The following is a 13304-nucleotide window of genomic DNA, read 5'->3' on the forward strand; positions in this document are numbered from 1 at the left end:
AGCTCATTTTATCCTGAAAATACAAAAGGAAGACAAAAACACACTTTTTCCAACATTAGTACTAAAAAGGGTTAGTTTTATGCCACAATTGATGTAATTTATATGTTGCATTTTGTGCACATCACCTTGGCAAACCACTTCTCTCCCACTTTGCCACCATTCCACCACCACTACAACACCAACACCCACCACCATCATCCATCTATCATCTTTATAGTGTGTAGTAGTCTCGGGATCCAAGATTGATCGTAAGAGTTCTTGTCAATCAAAGGCCATGTTTGACTAATCACTTTCATCACTTGGTGAAGACAAGTCTTTAATGTATTACTTTTGATTTTTAATCTTTTGGCACTTTTTAATTGGGTTTGTATTAATGACTTTAATAACTAGTTTCTTTTGTTGAAAGTGAATTTTCTTTACCATTTCTTCATGATGTCATTGATTTGCTCATCCATGTCTTTACGGTCTATATAAAGCGCGTTAACTACCTGGAAGGGGGTTAAGAGGGTGGTTTAGTAAAGTTCTTGTCTCGTTCAGTGTATAGATCCTGCGAGGACTTGGTGCAAGCTTACTAGGACCTCCTTCAACGCCCAACGATATTGGATGGCGAGGGTGCGAATAGCTTGAACCCCTCATATATAAACTACTATTAATACTTTAAAACGGCTTCTTGGGATTGTATCCTTGCTGACTCAAACCACTTAACCGAGGGTAACGTTACCTTCAAAAGAGGGGCCTACCACTTTTCGCATTAATAACTTACTTAATGGTCTTTCAATATTCCGACCCTTTGGGATTGTATCCATGCTGACTCAAACCACCAGGTTGAGGGTAACGTCACCTTCAAAGAGGGGCCTACTACTATAACTAAGGTAATCTCTCCAAAAGTCTGAAAGTGCGAAAATCATCAAAGGATACATTAAAGATGAGTTGGATCCATGTGATTCTATCTTGTCTATTTGTTTTTTCATTTTACGTATCTTTTCATTTTTAGATTTATTTTCATGTTTTAAAAAACTCTTTTCTCAAAATTTGGATTGATTAGACGTTGCCGCTAAACCGGTATTAAAAGCTCTTGTGTCTTTGGACGACCTCGGTATCTTACCAACACTATACTACGCTCGCGATGGGTGCACTTGCCCAAGTGTGTGTTTAGTGTTAGTACAATATCGTGTTTTATAAATTTAAAACTTGACTAATGCTTAAAACGGGCTTAAAATATTAATAAAATCATATCACGCTGTACGCACACCACTTGTCTATCCTCTAGCATGGTGTCTGTTCTAGTTAACGGGTCCCATACTAAGGAATTTCAACTTAAAAGGGGGCTTAGGCAAGGTGATCCTTTATCGCCTTTCCTTTTTATTTTGGGCCTAGAGGTGTTGGAAGTTTTCATGAAGAGAGCAATTTTGAATAGGCTATTTGAGGGGGTGGCTCTTCCAAATGGTGGGCCTATGTTGTCTCATTTATGCTATGAGGATGACGTTATGTTTTTGGGGACGTGGAGTGACAAAAAATATTTTAAAGTTAAATAGAATTCTTAGGGTTCTTTATCTCGTCTCAGGGTTATAGGTTAATTTACACAAGAGTAGTTTAATGGGTGTATGGGTAGATGGTGAAAATGTGGAGTGTATGGCGATGAAGTATAATTGTGTAGTGGGGTCTATTTCTTTTAAATTTCTTGGTCTTTCGATTGGAGAAAATATGAAACGCGTTAGAGCGTGGTGTCCGATTGTTGATAAAGTGACTAAGAAACTATCGAGATGGAAAGCAAAAATGCTTTCTTTGGGTGGAAGGTTAATGCTTGCGAAATCGGTACCGGGTAGTATGCCTTCATATTTTTTTATCTTTGTTTAAAGCACCGAAGAAGATTGTTAAGACGTTAGAAGGGATCCAGAGGGCATTTGTGTGGGGTAAAACGGGGATGCGGAACAAGATTCGATGGGTGGCATGGGAGAAAGTTGTGGTGTCTAAGCGTTTGGGTGTGCTCGGATTGGGCGATATTAGGAGTCTTAATTGGGCCATGTTGATGAAATGGAGATGGAGTCAAGGCTATTCATGGGTCTAGTATGACCGATGATGGGATTCCATTAAAGAAGGAGATCACGGGCATCTGGAATGATGATATTGTTAAAAATGGTGTGTTCAAACCTTAGAAGTTGGGTGTACCCGACGAGATTGGACGTGGTGTAGAATTTTCAGTTGCGACTTTTAGAGGTGATGTGGCAGAAAGTATTGGTGTGAAGGTGGAGATGGGTTGGTTCGAGTGGTTGTCTTGGGCCCCGATAAAAGTTTGCTTTTTTGTATGGAGACTTTTAAATGGCGGGTTAGCTGTCAAAACGAAACAGGAGCAAGGGGTTGTGTTTGTGGAAGATACTAAGTGTGTGTTGTGTGGGTTCGGTATTGAAACAATAGATCATTTGTCGATAGCGTGCTTGACTACATCTGGGGTGTGGTGGAATGTATGTATTTGGCTCAAAATTCCTCTGTTTTTGAATGTGGGATCTGCATTCGAGTTGTTGGAATGGATCTTTAATCTGAAAGGGTCTTCGAATGGAAGAAGGTAATTAGTGTTGTTGCTTTTGCCACTCTATGGGTTGTTTGGAAGACGAGAAATGAGAAGATTTTTTACGGGAGACCAAGTCGCGTAGAAGCTATGGTGGAGAGGATTAAAGAGGAATCGTTTCAGTAACTAAAGTATAGATCTCCCTTTGATAGTCTGGAGTTGGTGAGATGGAAAGACTTTAATATTCTTGATATAATTATATAATTTTGTTTGTTTTGGATTTTCCAGCTTCCTGTTGACCGCTATAGTATATTTTATAATTTAAATATAATAGTTGCGGCAAAAAATAAATTTATAAATAAACAAATAAAAGACTTCCTTGGAGCATTTTTATCTTATTCATATTCTCATTTTTTTCCATCTTTATCTTTATTTTATTAAATAATATTTACCTATTTTATACCTGTATTATTATCATTCTTTTTCTTTCTTTTATTACCTATTTTTACTTTTATTATCATCATTCTTTTTCTTTCTTTTATTTACAATCTTAAACACTTGCTATTTTCGTCTTAAATCATTTTTTTCAAATATCAATTTGACTTTTTTTTTCAATGGTAAGATTTCCTTTTTATCTTTTCTCTGGTTATAACCTTTTTTGTTTTTTTTTTTCAACGCTAACCTTATTTGACATATATGTGACCGTAATGTTTTCTTTTATAAATAAACACATTGTTAACATTCACATTCTTTAAACTCTTATTTTATCAATCATCTCCTACTTTCTACATCACGTGGCTTGTGCCTTTTTTCATAAAATATTGGCATACACAGACACAGGAAACAATAAAGATCTTGTTTTTAGTGAGGATGATGACGGACACTGATTAAGACATTGTGATGATCGTCAACGTTGTAAGTTTATTCAGAGTGATCATGTTCAAGGGTACAATCATCTAACCGTATCTCCCGAATCTATTTCCAAGGAGACCTCGGATGATCTATCATCTATTCCCAGGACTCTAAATTATAGTCTAAAGAGTCGTTCTTCATCCCTATTTAGGGAAATCCCGTAGTTACCATACATTTTATCCATATTTTAGGGAATGAGATAGAGTAATCGTTTAGGTGATTTCCTTGATTTCATTGGGATGAACATGCTCTTAACTTGGTATTAACTAGTTGGATATTGTACCGTCTAATTGGAAGTCTAAAACAAACACCTATGGTACAATTAATATCTTATGGCATTAAGTGATATCTGTCTTATTAGCTTAGTGTATCTACCCTTATCAAACCGAATCAATATATAATCTCTTGTTGGTTGTATCGTTGATTTATGCACCTTCATTCTTTGGATGGTTGGTTCACCGTTAAGTATGGAAGAGTTACTTAGGCTGAGTAGTGAGGAACCCAATACAAAATTTAAGCTATCATACATATTTAATTATGTTAATAAGTAAAAACTCTATTTTTGGGTTTAACTTCATATTTAAGCAAAAGCACTACACAAGGGGACTGGGGGTAATACGTGATAGGTAATCCATCACTCGTTGTGGACAATTGCACACCGCCGCCACTTCGATCCATCACGCGTGGAACAAACAACGCGTGGAAAAAATCACGCGTTGAAATTGGAAAATGACCGTTTGGACTTGACCGTTTGGGGGAAAATATGAACGTTGGGGGTATTCTTTTAAGGTTTTTTTATATAAAACCCATCAAACATTCCCCCACTCACTCCAAAAAATCAAAAAAAATTCTCTATTTCATTTCAAAAATTCTCCAACTCAATCTAAATAATTTTACAACAAACATGGAAGGTTCAAGCAAGAGAGGTGCGGGTTCGAAAAAAAGAGGTTCAGGTACGAAGAAAAATCCCGTAAGACCCAAGGTTTGATAGGATTAAAACCTTGGGAAGAAAGAAAACTAAGAGATAGAGAGATATTTGACTCAAATTATGCTTGATTCCATTCCATACGTAACATCCAAATAAATAGATAAGAAACTTACATAAGACACCCCCAAACTAAACCAAAATAACATCCTAATCCCTTGACTTAACAATAGTAATAAAACTAAAATAAATAAGATACGTAACAATACTCCCCCCTTAACCTACTTTTTGCCCTCAAAAAGTAAGCTCTTCAATTCAATCCTTAACCCTTGTCGTCTTGTTCAGTTTCCTCATCGCCTTCCACGTTAATAACAAAAAGTTGTTTCTTTTTGCATTTGTGTCCTGGAACGAACTTTTCAGTGCACCAAAAGCATTCTCCTTTTGACTTTTTTAACTCTAGTTCCTCACTTGATAAGCGCTTCGCGTTAATAGTTGCTGGTTTATAAGCTGGTGGCCCAGGGACTCCTGTTGGATCTGGAAGCAACGGAAGTTTTGAAGCGTTAACCGAAGGTGTTATTTTGACATCTTCGGGTTGCAGCCCATCCTCCACATCTTCACCTGAAAACCAAGGAAACTCAACCTTCCCGACCCGCATAGGCCGAGTACCCGTCCGCGATTCATCGCTAAACAGGCCCTTATCAGGGCCGCCTCCGCCGCCGCTAAAACTGCCACCGCTTGAATGCTCCTTGAGTGCGCGTAAGATCTCTTCTTGTTGTTTCATCGACTGTTCTTGTTGTTTCAACATGGTGGCTAGGGTTTCTTGGAGATTTGAGATTGCCTTGCCAAGTTCCTTGAGAGTGCTGTCAATTTCTTGATTGCGAGTGTTAGTCATGGTAATCGAAAGTAATTCCGACCGGAGATCGGAACGGCTCTGATACCCTTGATAGGGTTAAAACCTTGGGAAGAAATAAAACTAAGAGATAGAGAGATATTTGACTCAAATTATGCTTGATTCCATTCCATACGTAATGTTTTGGTCAAAAATCACACAAGGATAATGTAACCAAACTTTATGTAAACGGGGTATGATGCTTGGTTAATTATGAAAGTAAAGGATCACTTCTGTGATAAAGATGCAAAGACACAATGATTTATACGAGGAAAAAGCCCTTGATCAATGAATGATCTCCGGCATAAAAAACCTCGGGTGATGGCAACTACCGATCACCAACTTCCATATAACAAAAATATGATTACAACTTTGGATGATAATGAGCTGAGTACAAGGATCACTACTGCTTTTGGTGTCTAAGTGTGTGAGAGTTGCGTTGTATGTCGTGTCTGTTCTTCCGAATGAGGAAGAGTGGTATTTATATGTGTGTAGGTGACCTATTTTAGGTAGTTAAACTAATATTCAGCTCATTACCCCTTTAGAAATGAGATACAATCTAGCCTAAATAGCCGCCCATAAATCAAGCCTTGTTTCCATATCCTGTGCAACGTCTATCTTTAATTAAGCTCTTGCCATAATTGTGAAGACGCGTCCTTTGATCATGATGCTTAGAGCGTATCCTGCTAGATATTCCTGCAAAATAACATTGCATTAAGCGAAGATGATCGTTAGTATGAGGATCCTATAATGTCCCATGATCCTGATCCTGAAGTCCTGCTGAGGATCACTGTCTGCCAAAGAAATACGGATCACTGGTTAGGATCACGTGTAAGGATCACCTATAATAAAAATCCAGCCCTAACAATTGCCCCCAAAATATAAGGAGTTAATTGTAAATAGACGAGTTATATTTTGCTTTGATCTTATCTCCAACGGGCAACTCCGAATAACTAGCCGTTAATATTGAACTAGCCGTTGTGATCATTACGTCATGGATGTGACAATCCCTGCAAATCATGATTATAAATAGGAGACAGGGTTAGGATCATTTTGCATTTAAATTCAAGATACACTCCCTTTATATTCTGCACCGAAGATTGATCAGGTATTCTTCTCTTTCTTTCTTTCTTATCTCTTTGCTCTGTTTTCTGCTTCTACTCTGTTTCCGTCTCGTCACAAACATGTTGCTCCGGAATTCTCCACACAAGGATTCCAAGAAGGATAGTCCCTTAAAAAGCCAGGGGATTATCAAGGATTCTCCTACGGAGAGGTGTTGCTTTACTGATGTTCACATAGACAGAATTCGTCATTGCTTTCCGGCGAATGCTGTTTTCAAGTCCTTCACACCTACCGCTCTGAGTGACTCTGTTTCGGATACCTGGGTGGCTTTTCCTGCTACTCCATTCACCATAGGGTATTCATATCCTTTTCCATCCTTCACCCAATCCTTCTTTTCTTTAACCGGCATCTCTTATATCCAAGCTATGCCGATGATCTGGAGGGTTCTGTATACCTTCGAGAGGATCATTGAGCAGAAAGGGATTGATCTGGGGATGACGGAGTTGGCCGAGCTTTACGATTTTACCACTTTTGGTTCTTACCGGTATCTGCTGAAACGGAAAGCCGGGGAGGATCACCCTGTCTTCAAGGTCACCAAGAATGATACAAACTGGAAGCGTCGTTTTTTCTTTGTTAGAAGGGATTCCATCCCGGATGGGAAGGATCTGCCCAAGGAATGGGCCACTCATGGTAGGGTAGAGGATCCTCGAAGGATCACTATCAGTCCTGTCTCATATGATGAGGATCACTAATGTCTCTTTTTATCTCTTGTGCAGCTATATCCATTGCTCATCTGAAATTAAGCCCTGCTGCAAAAGAGAGAGTCCTAGCTTTTAAAAAGCTTAATCCTGAAATCAGAAGTTTCCAAGTTACCGTCCAAGATTCTCAAGAAGTATCCTCTGCCTCTGTCACTATGTCAAGTAAGTATCCTTATAGAAAATAAATTAAATGTAGGATTGTTTGATTAATAAAGCAACTTATCTTGTTTTTGATTGTGTAGGTGCTGGAAAGTCCGCCAAGTCTGTCAAATCTGCCTCCAAATTCGGGATAAGTGATCTTGCCAATGTCACATCTTCAAAGAAGAAGGCTCCTGCTGTTAGTCCTTCAGTATCAGCTCCCAAAGCACCTATTCGAGGCAAGGGGAAGAAGAGGAAGACTACTGAAGATCTACAAGGATTTCCCTTCCTCCGTCAGCAATTCCTTGATTCTGTCAACGAGGTTAGGATCACTGCCCCTGTGGGTTATCCTGATGGTTTTTGAGGATCACCTGTGTCTGATACCATATCTCGTTGTTTTTGCAGAAACTTACTGAAATAGAGACTTATGTTAACCACGTTGAAGATCAGGATCGCCAAATTGCCGACCTCCACCAGATGGGTGCACTGAAGGATCTCAAGATAGCCGATCTTGAGAAGGAGCTCCGGGCTACCAGGGATGAAGCTGTCAAAGCATTGATCAAGTTTGACTACGAGAAGCATGATATCACCCAGGATGCTAAGGTTTCTGCTGCGATAACCATGTACAAGATCCAGCTGCAGATGGCTGCGGAGGCTCAAGATCCTTCCTTTGACAAAGGTACATGGGACGTGGAAGGTTGGAAGGCAAGGCTGGCAGAGTTGGAGGATGATGATGATGCTGAGGATATCCCTATGCTTGAAGGTGGAGATGCTGGTAAGGATCAGGGTGAAGCTAGTGGAGCTGGTGGTGATGGTGCAGCGAAGGTTTGAGCTGCAAGATTGGGCGATGATGGATATTTTTGACTAGGCCGGAGCCCAATTTTTTAGGATTGGTAGTGGTTTTTTGTGGTTGTTGATGGTTTGAAACAGTTATGGTATGTAATCTCTGAACAATAGTTTCTTAGGGTTAAGGATCTTGGATCCTTTGAACAATAGGTAGGATTACAAAAGGTGGAGGGATCCTCTGTTTGGGGGATGAAGCCTTTGTGATCCTGCCGCTTTTACTTTCCTGCATAATGCTAAGACCGCATAGACAATGGACACCCTTTGCCAACCCATGTGGACGGGCCACGTTTTGCTGGTAGAAATGTGGGTTGGCAATTTTGACAACTTTTTGAAAGGGTTAATGATCCTTTTATTTAATAATATAACTTAACTTTTCTGGCTTATCTCGTGTTGTTATCCTTATCTTCTTGTTTCTCAGTTGTTTTTGTAGTATATTTTAAAGTAGCAAGAGTTGAAAATATGTTATCCAAATTTAGGATATGATCCTAGATCAAATATCCTGATATTGAAAGTTGTCAAAGTACTTTAGTTCAAGGATCATAGGTTTGGTTGTCAAAGTATAAGGGTCGGTTAGGATAATGAATATAATCAAAATAGTCAAGGATCATACCTGAGGACCCAAGTTAGGATCCTTACCTTCAATCAAGACAATCATGGATAAGATTTGATGGATAATAAGGATTAAGGATCCTTATGTGTTTTACCTTTGACAAACCTGAAAAACGAAGCACAACTTGGGACTAAGCCAATGTAAGAAGTAAATTAGTAACTGGGGTTATGCCCAAAGGATAACTGAGAATGATCCCAGAGGATCACTGGGGACAAGCCCATAGGATAACTGGGGACAAGCCCAAAGGATAACTGGGGACAAGCCCAAAGGATCGTATGTAAACTGGAGTATGGCCCTTTCTGGCGACTATCCAAACTTAGTGACATGAAAATGTCAAAACCTTAGCTAACGTGAAAACGTTAGAAACCTTAGGAACGGATGTATGGTACGTCTACCATTATACGTAGGATCCTGAATATAGCCAGTACGATGAGGTTGTCAGCCCCGAAAGTGGGTACTGGTCCCAAAGACGTGAACTATACCAGGATCATCGTGCGCTGCTGGCGGAAACTGGGGATAATCCCAAGGATAACTGGGGTTGGACCCAAGGATCTGTGGTGCTTTTGGAGATCTTTGACGATTTGCTGAAGATACCTGAACTATCATAACTCAAATGGTTTGTGAGTAGAGGATGAAGGATACATGATCCTTATCCTTAGGCAAAAAGTAAGAAAATGCAATAGTTTTAGGATCAGCGTATTACCAGAGTAAGGATCACTGATATCTCCGGGATCCTTCAAGGATACTTCAATGTAAGGATCACAAGCATGAAGGATCATGTTCACATGAAATATTTCTTTAAGTGAACAGCATTCCAGGCTCTTGGTAACAAGTTTCCTTCCATGGTTAGCAACCTGTATGCCCCCTTTCCTGCTTCAGCTTCAATCAAGTAGGGACCTTCCCATTTTGGTGCTAGCTTCCCGTCAGCAGGATTGATAGTATTTTGAAATGCTTTTCTCAACACCATATCTCCGACTTGGAACTTCCTTATCCTGACATTTTTGTTGTAGGTACCAGCCATTCTTTGTTGGTAGCTTGCCATCCTTATTCTAGCTAGATCCCTGATTTCCTCAATAGTATCTAAATCCTGAGCTAGGATTGCAGCATTTTCTTCTGGATCACGAGCACTTGTTCTAGCAGTTGGGGTCACCATTTCTGTTGGGATCACTGCTTCTGCCCCAAATACTAAAGAGAAAGGTGTTTGACCTGTGCCATTCTTGGGAGTTGTCCTATCAGCCCATAGCACATAAGGTAACTCCTCTGCCCATTTTCCCTTCTTGGATCCTAGCTTCTTCTTCAGATTGTTGATGATGATCTTGTTGGATGATTCTGCTTGACCATTGGCTTGTGGGTGAACAGGTGTTGATGTTATCATCTTGATTCCCCAACTGTCACAAAAGTTAGTGGTTCTGCTTCCAATGAATTGAGAACCATTATCACATACAATTTCAGAGGGAATGCCAAATCTGGTTATAATGTTTCTTTTGATAAAGGATATAACTTCTTTTTCTCTGACTTGAGCAAAAGCTTCAGCTTCTATCCACTTGGAAAAATAGTCAGTCATGGCAAGCATAAATACTTTTCCACCAGGTGCTTTAGGAAGCTTGCCAACTATATCCATTCCCCATCTCATGAATGGCCAAGAGGATGGTATTGGGTGTAAAAATTCAGCTGGCTGATGGAGGATATTGCTATGCCTTTGGCAAGGATCACATTTCTTAGCATACTCTACAGCATCCCTTTTCATGGTTGGCCAGTAGTATCCTGTTCTAAGGATCCTTGAGAATAATGTGTCACACCCCAACCGATGGCGGAATCATCGGGGCGCGGCACTGAGCGAAACAGATTGTTCAGAAGTTTCCACAACAACTATCATACAATTCAGTTATATAACACGTCCCATACCGTGTCCCAAATAATAACAAGTTATCATAGAAATCAACTAAACAATATGGGAACTGTTCCGACAACTCAAATTCTTAATTATTACAAACCGAATGTAAATATTGTTTTAAGACCTCTAGACGGCTATCCGTAAATCTTACTGACTACAGGTGCCAGTACAAGATCTACAGATAATTATGGCCCTGGGGCAGGTACGTGGACACTGTCCTAAGGTCACTGGCTCCTAGAAGCTTATTATTGCCTCGCTTCCCTAGCACGCTAGTAGCTTAAACACCTGTCACATACGTTAAAATAAAAGTCAATACATATAATGTAAAGGTGAGTACACAAGTTTGATATAGCATATAGAGTTCGATAGTTTACGCATAACCAAGCACGTACACAAGGGCAAACGATGCATGTAAATTATCAACATGGGACCATCGATACCAACGACTTCGAGTTGACTGTCCGAGACAGTTCGCAATACATGATTACCACCGTAATCCATGCAAGTAATTGTCCTTAGCAACCCCCGTGGGAACGGGTGCTGAGTCCAAACTATAGTACTATGTTGCTAAAGCAGGTAGATAGCACTCCACGTGTAAACATAATAAACAGCAATCATTTAGTCAAGTAATACATGCAAGTAGGTTAGCGTTCAAATAGTTTGTGTTGTTTGTGAATTTGATAGATTACGTATGTAACACCCAAAAGTGCTGAAAGCAAAAAGGGATCGAGTATACTCACAGTGGTTGATTGTGGATTGAAGGGAGCACTGAGAATAGGTTAGCCTGAATAGTTCGATAACACAACGATGAGTAACGCGGAAAAAGTAAACAATGTACTTGGATCGAGTAGGCCATTCGATCGGACAGCAGTTCGATCGAGTTGGGCTGTTCGATTGGTTTGAAAGTCCGTTCGAACATCCATTCGATCGGCTGGTTGGCTCGATCGGCTGGTTCCTTCAAGTGGATTGTTTCTTCCTTTGTTGAGAAGGATGTGTTTGTGTATGATGGTTTGTACTACCTTTCAGGTTGGTCGATCGAACAGCTGTTCGATCGGTTAGCCCAACCGATCGGTTAGCATTGCATTGTTTTCAAGTATGTCATTCGATCGGTTGGTATGCTCGATCGGGTGACATTCCAATGTTTCGAAAAGTCTAAGTGTTGAAGTATAGTATCTCATGATTCGAGCAGTAATGATTACAATCGAGTGGCGTAGTCGATCGAACAGTACCTTGTCAATACTACACCTTGTGAGTTTGGGGGACTAAGTGCTAGTCGATCGGTTAGCCTAGCCGATCGGCTGGCATAGTCGTTCGGTTGGGCTGTTCGATCGAACGGCCTAGCCGTTCGGCCAGCTTCTCGATTTGGTTAACCTATCACTTAACACTTGGTTATTCCCGTTAGTGGTTGATGTTTTAGAGCTATTTTGACTACGAGTTGAACCACAAAACTGAAGTCCTCACTTAGCCTACCGACTCGAGCAGGAATCACCCAAACCCGGTCAGAGACGGTTTGGAACCCAAGTTTAACGTTTAACCCGGAATCGGTATATCTCTCGGTAGAACCCGAATCTTGAACCATGTGTTTGTTTAGAATGGTTTATAAATCGGTTCAAGTCTCGTTTTCACCTTTTTGAGTGTAAAAGAGTTGAAAGATAGATGAAAACCCATCTTCCAATCCTTTTCCACCGTGAAATGTTAAGATCTTTGGAAGATTTTAGGTTATTTATATGGAAATCGGTTAGATCTAGCTTATTCATGGTTGAATGAAGTCAAGAACATGAAGTTCTTGATGAACACCAAGAACACCATGATGACATCACTCAAGAACACCTAGATCTTGGTGATTTCATGGATGAAATTCAGATTTTGAAAGATAGAAAGGTGGAGAATTGATTAATGAACAAAAACGTACAAGGATTAGAGCGAAATACTTACCGGCTTGAGAGAAATCTGAGATTTAGTGAGAAGAAGAGGCTGGTCGGTCAGAGCTTTTCCAAAAGTGGAAAGGTTGACAAAGACAGCCCTATTTATAGGCTTCCAAAAGAGGAAAGGGTCAGCTGATCGAACAGCATCCCGGATCGAGCAGCTGTCCGATCGAACAGCCTGTTCGATCGGCTAGCCTGTTCGATCAGGTTGCCCTGTTCGATCGGCTTGCCTGGTTTTTGAGTGTTTCGCGACGATTTTTGATATTTCGAGTTCGATGAACGATGATTTGAGGATGATAGAATTCCTAATCAAATTACTTTTAGTTCCAACTACTATATCTAACATACAAGCATCCTTACACCACGATTTAGATTCGATTTCGATTGAGTTTGATTCACCTTTGAGTCTTGATTGATTTGATTGATTCACCACACACTTTAACATAAAAGTAAACATGCACAAGTAACACATAAGGCACACACACACGTATAAAAGCATTAAAATCCCCACACTTGAGTTCGACGATTGATTTGATTAGCTTGATTATTGATTGACTAGCTTTATTGCGTTGTTACTTCCTATCATGCACAGTCGGTCGTTGATTCACAGTTCGATTATCGGTCGATTAGTTTGATTATACAACACTTACTCCAAATAATACGAAAATCAAAATGAAACTAAAGTGAAATTAATCTTTATTAATCTTTAATTCCAATAACAGTCAACACTTGACTTTGACTTTGACTTTTGGAAAACACGGGGTGTTACATAATGCCCTGCCCCCAGTGTGGTTTCCACAATCTCCTTCATGGAAGTCCCTCAACACTTCTTCAATTTC

This window comes from Helianthus annuus, chromosome 9 (genome assembly GCF_002127325.2).
Source record: "Helianthus annuus cultivar XRQ/B chromosome 9, HanXRQr2.0-SUNRISE, whole genome shotgun sequence".
Classification (NCBI taxonomy): Eukaryota; Viridiplantae; Streptophyta; class Magnoliopsida; order Asterales; family Asteraceae; genus Helianthus; species Helianthus annuus.